Source organism: Camellia sinensis, chromosome 1, assembly GCF_055761805.1.
Source record: "Camellia sinensis isolate YWXY chromosome 1, ASM5576180v1, whole genome shotgun sequence".
Classification (NCBI taxonomy): domain Eukaryota; kingdom Viridiplantae; phylum Streptophyta; class Magnoliopsida; order Ericales; family Theaceae; genus Camellia; species Camellia sinensis.
The window spans coordinates 5761572-5771343 of record NC_138961.1 but is presented as its reverse complement, the minus strand read 5'-3'; positions in this window follow the sequence as shown (position 1 = coordinate 5771343).

The following is a 9772-nucleotide window of genomic DNA, read 5'->3' as shown; positions in this document are numbered from 1 at the left end:
ACTACAAAAAAAAAAAAAATGTCAAAAATTTATCTCATACAGAACCTTGTTATCCAGACTAAAACAATCAAAAAATTAAAAATCAAATTAAAAAAATTTATCCCAAACAAACTCATAGTGAATTTGCACCTATGCCTATGTTGGAATTATATCACGAATTGAGTAGATTTGCACTCATATAGAAGTTCAAATATTTTTTTAATATTTATTGTTGTCAAATTAATTTATAGGAAAAATTATTTATAAATCTTATTAGGGAGATTTATGCTACATATGGTCTTACTAAAAAACTTATGTTCCCATAAGTCTTGTGGGAAGTTTGTTGACACATTTACCCTCAATATTAGTTGTTAATATCATAAATAATAGTAAAATCATATATAGGAAATTGAATGTTACCATAAATCATATCTATATAAACGTAACGTAACGTGACACCTACATAAACGTAACATGACACCTATACATAACGTGACACCTACATAAACGTAACGTGACACCTATGATCTATGGTAACATGCAATAGGAAATCGCATGTTACCATAGATCATATTTACATAAACATAACGTAATGTGACACCTACATAAACGTAACGTGACACCTATGATCTATGGCAACATTCAATTTTCTATATAAGAAATTGAATGTTACCATAGATCATATCTACATAAACGTAACGTAACGTGACACCTACATAAACGTAACGTGACACCTATGATCTATGGTAACATTCAATTTCCTATAGGAAATTAGGAAATTGAATGTTACCATAGATCATATTTATATAAAACGTAACGTGATACCAACATAAACTACCAACATTTTCACATTCAATTTAAAAAAATAAAAACTCATTAAGTTTGAGAAACGTAATGTGGCACGTTACGTTACGTTTATGTAGGTGTCACGTTACGTTACGTTTATATAGGTGTCACGTTATGTTACGTTTATGTAGGTGTCACGTCACATTACGTTTATGTAGGATCTTGTGAAATACATTTCTATCTAAATAGGACTTGAGACTCTATAAGAAATTACACAGGACTTGGCCTACCATAAGTGTCTGAAAAAAGACTTATAAATAAGTCTCTCTAATTAATAAGACAAAATATCATATCTTTACACATCAATCTTTTATTTTTTTTCTCTAACAATCATATATTCAATTACAAAAAAAAAAACTTTATAATTCATTCTAAACAATTATTTATTTATTTAGTTTTTATAAAATAATTATTGAAGTGGAGATTGCACTTAAGAAGATGAAATCAAATTAGACTTTAGGATCGGATGATATCCCTATTAAAGCTTGGAAGTATTTGGGTAAAAAAGGGATTGCTTGGTTGACTAGGTTGTTTAACAAAATTTTGATGACTAGGAACATACCAGATGAGTGGAGGAAGAGTATTTTAGTGCCAATCTATAAGAATAAAAAAGATGTCCAGAATTACAACAACTATAGAGGAATCAAGCTAATGTGTCATACAATGAAAGTGTGCGAGAGGGTGATAGAACGCCGATTGCGAGATATTACAGAGGTGTCAGAGAATCAATTTGAGTTTATACTTGGCAGGTCAACAATGGAAGTGATCTATCTTTTGAGGAGAGTAATAGAAAAGTATAGAGAAAATAAAGAGATATCCATATGGTATTTATCGACTTTGAGAAAGCATATGATAGAGTATCTCGAGATATAATATGGTTGGTGTTAGCGAAGAAAGGGGTGACAAAAGGTTGTATTGATGTGATTAAGGATATGTATGAAGGGGTATAGAGACAAATGAATTTCCTATCACTGTAGGGTTATACCAAGGATTTACCTTAAGTCCTTATCATTTTGCTTTAGTTATGGATGAGTTGATTAGGAATATCCAGGATGACGTGCCATGGTGTATGCTTTTTGCAGACGATATAGTGCTAGTGGATGAGACTAGAGAAAGAGTTAATACAAAGTTAGAGATTTGGAAAAAAAACTCTTGAATCTAAAGGATTCCGGATAAACAGAATTAAGACAGAGCACATGGAGTGTAAATTTAGTAACAATAACCATAAAAGCCGAAGAGAAGTGAAGATTGAGAACCAAGAACTGTCTAAGAGTGAACATTTTCGTTGTTTAGGGTCGATTAGCACAACAACGGGGGAGATTGATGCGGATGTAGCCCATAGGATTAAGGCGAGATGGTGTAAGTGGAGAAGTGCATCTGGGGTATTGTGCGATAAACGAATACCTACTAGATTTAAAGGTAAGTTCTATAGAACGGCTATTAGACCAGCGATGCTATATGGGATGGAGTGTTGGGTAACAAAGAAACAACATGTAGATAAGATGAGTGTGCCTGAGATGAGAATGCTAAGATGGATGTGTGGCAAGACTAGACAAGACAAAATTAGGAATGAGTGTATTTGGAAATGGGTAGAAGTAGCATCGATAGCAGATAAATTAAGAGAGAATCGATTGAGATGGTTTGGTCATATTCAACGGAGACTAACAAATGCAGTAGTAAAGAGATGCGATGCTGTAACGATAGATAGAAGTGTTAGGGGACGGGATAGGCCTACATTAACGTTGGTTAGCGTTGTAAATAGAGATATGAATCTACTTAATTTGACTAACAAAATGGCCTTTGATAGGACCGCGTGGAGAAGAATGATTCATGTAGCTGATCCCATTTGATGGGACTCAAGACTTGGTTTGGTTTGATTTGGTTTGGTTTGGTTTATCTTATAAAATAATTAAAAAATTTAAACAAAAAATGCTCAAATAGTTAATAAGACTAAATATCACATATTTACACATCAATCATTCAACTTTTTTCTCCAACAATATATATTCAATTACAAAAAAAAAAAAAAAAAAATTACAAATCATCCTAAATAATTTTTTTTCATCTTATAAAATAATTAAAAATAAAAAATAAATTAAAATGTCCAAATTTTCAAACGAAGTCCAAATAAAAGAAAATACCTTGTTTGTCATAACCTAAAAAGTCAAAAAGTCACTATCTTATATCATCTTATTTAAGTTAAATCACCTCTTTACCACATCACTTCAAACCCAACCCATACCTAACCCATATTTTATAAAAAGTCAAAAAAATACACTTATTTAAATCATCCCAAACCACCTCATTTAAATTATAATTATTTAACTTTTTTTTCTCACAATCATTATATCTAAAAAAATATTACTAAAAATTTATTCAAAAAGAAACTTTTTTAGCCAAATTAAAATAACTACAAAAATTTAAAAATCACTAATTTTTGTTTGGCATGTGGTAAAGAGCCCATGTTATTCTTGGCACATCAACATATTTGTGTCATAATTATTTTATTTGGGTCAAATTATTTTTTATTTCTTTCCTTAGCACATCTTTTTAATCATAATTCACATTTCATATTTTTTTTTTGGAAAGTAAAAATAATAATAACAATAATATTTGGAGTCCACATTGAAAATGATCGCACACTCTAAAGTAATCATAACCCTCCATGTATATGTAGAGCATATTCATATATATATATATATATATATATATATGGAGTCACGTCATGAGTGATATAGGAGTATTTTGAAAAATTAATAAAAAGTTGATTTTTTAATTTTTTTAGTCTATTTTATCTTTTTATAGATAAAAAATATAAGAGGTGATATAATTCAAAATGAGTAAAAAATTAAAAGTTGACTTTTTTGGCCATTCCCAAAAAAACCCTATAGATTTGTGCGAAATTGGGTCTCAATCATTACAAAAAAAAAATACTAATCACCTTTGCTTGTTTCTACTTTTCAAAAAACACTTTTAAGAAAATTCTACTTTCTTATTTTTTGTATTTTTTTGTTTTTATTGAATTTTTTTAATATTTTAAGCAATTTTTTTACTTTTTAGACACACCTAACATAAATACATCTAAAAAGTTAAAAAAATTGTAAAAAAATTCTTTTAAAAATTCACTAAATACAAAAAATATAAAAAAGTACAAGAATTCAGTACATTTTTTTTAAATATTTTTTATGTATTTATTGATTTTTTAAAAATATTTTTTCACAATTTTTTTACTTTTTAGATACATCTAAGTAAGGTGCATCTAAAAAAGTGAAAAAAATGTTTAAAATTTTAAAAATATTCACTAAAAACACAAAAATCAAAAAAATCAATTTTCAAAAAATTTAATCCAAAAAATTTAAACCAAACCCACTGAATCTAATTGCTCTGAAACAATTCCCTAATTTGATTTAGAGATAATGAGTTGTTTTGGGAAGATGGTAAAAAGTAGCTTTTGACTTTTAATCAAGCTTTTGATTTTTTTAGACAAATGATATGGGAAGTTGGTAAAAGTGACTTTTGACTTTTTTGATTAATGTTTGTTTATGATGTCAAATTATAATAAAATGACCAAACTACCCCTATTTATTTAAAATATTTACAACTTCATCTATGTAACACATTTTGACCCATGAGGGGTAAAATTGTAATTTCACCGTTGGCTAAAAACCAACTTTCCAAATGAAAAAAAAAAGACAAAAAAGCCAACTTTTTGCTTTTGTTACTAACCAAAAAAAGTGATTAAAAACTATGGCTTATTTTGGGAAGATGGTAAAAAGTGACTTTTTAACTTTTAACCAAGCTTTTAGCTTTTTTAGACAAATGATTTGAGAAGTTGATAAAAAGTGACTTTTGACTTTTTTAATTAATATTTATTTATGATGTCAAATCATAATCAAATGACCAAACTACCCATATTTAGTTTAAAATATTATAATTTCACTCATGTAGCATATTTTGACTCATGAGAAGTAAAATTGTAATTCGACAATGATTCATCCCACTAAAAACATCACCACTAATAGCACTAATGCATTAAAAAAATAAAAAAAAATAAAAAAATTACAACTCTAAGACCAAAACATCACATCATTCATGATGGGACCCACTGCCACCTAATTAGTGGGAGCACTAATTAGTGCTCCCAAGCATTTTTCATTGTAATTTCACCCTTAACTAAAAATTACCTTTTCAAATGAAAAAAAATTAAAAAAAACCAACTTTTAACTTTTACTATAAACTAAAAAAAAATAACTAAAAAGTAAACTTCTCAAAACAAGCCAATATATAATAGCTCTGAAACAATTCCTTAATTTGATTTATATGTTTTATTTCCTCAATGCAATGCAGGTGTAATACTGCTTCTCACGATTTGCAAGGAATACACAAATAGAAAGCAATCATTTGATTGGAGAGATAGGGGATAGGCGCCGTTGCAGTTGGGCAGACAGACGTTATGGGAGACATACTCGGTCTAGACTGAGACGTTACTGTGGGTCCCACTTACTTTTTCCATTCTCTCAGCTTAAGAAGGAAACAAAAACGACCCAAAAAAAAGAATTTTTTATTCTTGTAAGACACGCTATTGCTAATTTTTTTAAATGTCTTTGTTTTTTTTCTTTTTTTTTTTCTAGTTTATATTATATTAAGGGTTGGTTTGGCAAGAGTTCATTGGGTTTTTTTGGCTCAATGAGCCATGAAAGACAGAATAGGCTCATGAGTCACAACAGACAAAACATCCCATCCAACCCCATAATCATTACACTCTTCTCTCACAAAAAAATTAAAAATACCAAAAAATTAAAAAAGCCAAAAAGTCAAAAGCCCTTCCCAAACTAAGCTTTTGAGCTCAGGCTCATATAGTCAAAAAAGTCAAAAAGCTAAAAAGCCAACCCACTTCCCAACCGGAGGCTAAGGGTTGTTTGGGATGTCCTAAATAAGTATGTTTTTTTATCTTTTTAGACTAAAAAATTGAGAAAGAAAATATAGATATTTAGGTCAATTTTTTGACTTTTTATAGAAAAATGTGTAATAAAAAATTATAAAAATTGATTTGTAGGGAAAAATTAGGATTAGGAGTTGTGCAGCCGTAATTATTGACTTTTGGTGAATAGTGTTAACTTTTTAACTTTTTGAGTAATTTTTTGGATTTTTAGCTTTTTTTACACATCCCAAACTTGGCCCAAAGTTTAATATTTTTATAATAATTATATATGTTAGATTTTCAAAAAATTTATGTATGTTGGCTTTTTTAAGGAATTTGTTTTTATTGTGGTATTACATTCACTAATTAATATATTAACTAGTGTATCAACACTAATTATGACATTATTATTGACCCTACTCATTAAGCACATTACAAATTTTAAAAACATCTTAAATTATATCACATTATCAATTAATACATTAGTTAAATGATCAATTAGTACTCCTAAATTAGTGGATGAATCATTATTGTTTACGTGCAATGATTTTTTTGTTTTGGGGGGCAAATATTGGCTTTGATTGATTTGACTTCACAGATAATTTTTGAATAAAAAATTTAAAATTTTGCTAGTTATATTTTAAAAAAAAATCAAAATCATGGTTGGTTCTAGAAAATTAAATTCATTTTTTTAAAAATTAAAATTTATTTTTTTATGTTTTTATGTTTGTAGTGAATTTTTTAATATTTTACATAATTTTTTAATTTTTAAGATACACCTAATTTAAATATATTTAAAAAGTATAATATTTGTAATTTTTTTTTAAATTCACTAAATATAAAACATATAAAAATTCAATATATTTTTTTATATTTTGCTGTATTCAAAGATTTTTTAAAAGATTTTTGTTCAATTTTTTTACTTTTTAAGTAAATTAAAATTAAGTGGATCTAAAAAATTTTAGAAAAACTTGATAAAAAATACAAAAATATGAATCAAAAACTCAGAAAACTAATTTTGAAAACTCAAAACCGAACATGATAATTTTTTTTCTCTACTACACATCAATCAATCACTTTTCTCTTTCCACTCTCATTCTTACACCTTTTGCACATCAATCAATCATTTTTTCTTTCATCTATCTATTCAACTACAAAAAGATATTAAATTATTTGCAATTTTAAAACTATTTTCAAATATATAACTAAATAAAATTTCATTTAGGTAAACTCATTACTTCATAAGTAGCCATTTTGCATGTTGGTTTAGAGAGGTTGAGACCACGTGTCATTTTGGGAACATAGTAAAAAGTCACGTTTTTGAACAAAATGTTCAAAAATGTGATTGTCAAAAACGTCAGAAAATTAGTTTGGCAAGTACTAAAAACGCAGCCCTAGAATTATAAATTAGGGTCTATGAAAAAAAAATAAAAAAATAAATCTCTTATGTTGGGTAAGGTATTTTGGTCACTTTAATTTGATTTGACACTATAAATAAATATTAAACTAAAAAACAAAAGACATCTTTTTACCAACTTTCCAAATCACTTTCAAAAAAGTCAAAAAGCTTGATAAAAAGCCAAAAGTTAACTTTTTACTAACTTTCCAAAACAATCCTATTTTAATTACAAAAAGACAAAATAAATTTTTTAGTTTTCAAGCTAAAAGTTGTTACATCAATCTATAATTATTTTACTTTTTCTTTCACAAAAGTTAAAAAAGTCAAAAAAATAAAAGAAAATATTTAGGACCGTCACAAAGGAAAATAAGAGTTGTATTTGACAGTGATATGAATAATTTGAGATTGTAGAATTATATTTTGTGAGTCTTCATAATTACTGAAAATCAAAAACCAACCTACATACTGGGCAGTGGGCCTATATTTATAATATATATATATATATATATATTTGTATATATACTTTGTTTGTTCCACCATTAATCTGTACAAACGCTCGTGCCTACATGGTGACAGTTAATTTGTTTCTGGACGATTCCAGCTTGAACGTACGTACATGTACCCACAGAGGGCTGAGCTGAGCGTGTTATGCTGCAGGTGTTTGGAGAGCAAGGATCCTCTAGAGTGATTTTTCCCTAAAGTTTCCTAAAGTGCTACAGTGTATGGTTGAGATTTACTGGCAAGTCACATCAATTTTTCTGATGTGACTTGCCAGTAAATCTCAATCACAAAATATAGCACTCTAGGAAACTTTAGGAAAATTTCACTCTAGAGGATCCTTGGTGGTGTTTGGAAAGAAAGATTTTAGCCTTTTTTTAGGTTAAAATTTACAATAAAAAAAATAAAATAAAATAGGTTAAAATAGTTAATAAAATAAAATATCACATCAAATTCATTATCATTTTATTTTTTCTTTCACAAACATCACATCTAACTATAAAAAAATCTAATTATTTTCCTAAATACAAAAAAATTAACCTACTAAAATAACAACTTTTCAAACACTCACATAATAATATACCTCACTTTTTTTCTTTTTTTCTTTTTAATGAAACCTCACTTTGAAGGTTGGACAGCTAAAGAAATAGATCCGTCAATTGTAATGAATTAAAGAAGGGAAAATATCACATATGCAGGGTTTAAAAAATATATATATAAGTTAATGATAAATATTATATATATTAATAATTATAATTATAATTTTTTTATATATGCATTTCTTTCTGACACTATTAGGATATAAAGATAAATATTATATATACTAATAATTAAAATTATTATTTTTTAATATAAGCCTATATTATTTATTTATGAGACTACTGGGATATAATAACCCCTTAAAAGAAAGATATCAAAATAGATATATTGTAAATTTGAGAGAAAAGAAGTTTTATTTTTTTTATTTATTTCATTATTATGTCAGAATTTAAAAAAAGGAAATTTCCAGAATCTTTTTTCAATAATTTTAAAAAAAATATTATTATGGTAATATTTTTTAAAATTTCCAGAGTCGGTGAGACTGGCATCGCAAATGGTATGGGTTTTCCTTTCTGGTTCGGCCACACCTAACCAAACACAAAGCCAAACCAAAGCCAAACCCTAGGCCCTGCTCCTATATGTATATAATCACCACATGTCTTGTCACTCATACTGTCTTATCACTCACTCTCACACTCCGTAATGGCAGCAACAAAAGCTTCTCTCATGGCTGCTGCTTTCAGAATCATCAAACTCAAACGTTTGTTAATAATTTCTTTTATATTATATACTTTGTTATTATATATATATATATATTCTCATTTTTTTTCTTTCATATTTTTGTTTTGTACAGGGAGTTCTTACTCGGAGAAGATGGGCCGGCTTTTTTACGGGGAACAAGGATGGTTGGAAAAGCAGGCGAAGATGGGCCGGCTTTTTTACGGGGAACAAGGATGGTTGGAAAAGCAGGAGAAGATGGAGAAGCTGAAGATGGACCAGATGAAGTTGGAAGAAGACGAGAAGAAACGAGAAGCGAAGAAAAACAATGGAGGAGGAGGAGGTGTGTCTGGTGCTGCGAAAATAGGAGGTAATGCCTCGATGAAGAACACGAGGAGTAACTTAGTCTGTTTTGATCTGATATAACTTGATTTGACGTATACGTATATGTTCTTTTTTATTTTTTTATTTTTTCTTCTTTGTATTTTGAAGCTCTAGACCATATGGCATCTCTCCTCGTGATTCAAGGAATGCTTCATAATCTCATCAAAACTGGTGCAAATTTGGAATCGGTTCGCAAAGGAATGCTTCATAATCTCATCAAAACTGGTGCAAATTTGGAATCGGTTCGCAAGGACAAATTAGAAGATGCCGTCTCGACTCTTTGGAAAACTGCGAGTGACATTGACGTACGAGAAATGAAGACTGAAATCACGAGTGGTTTTTCAAAGCTGAATCTGAAGATGGATTTGGTGCTCTCTAAGCTGCAAATTCCAAATCCGTCCACACCCACTGTTCCACTCCCACGAGCACCTTCCGCCTCACCTTCACCACCACCTTCTCCCTCACCCCCACCTTCTGACTCACCACCA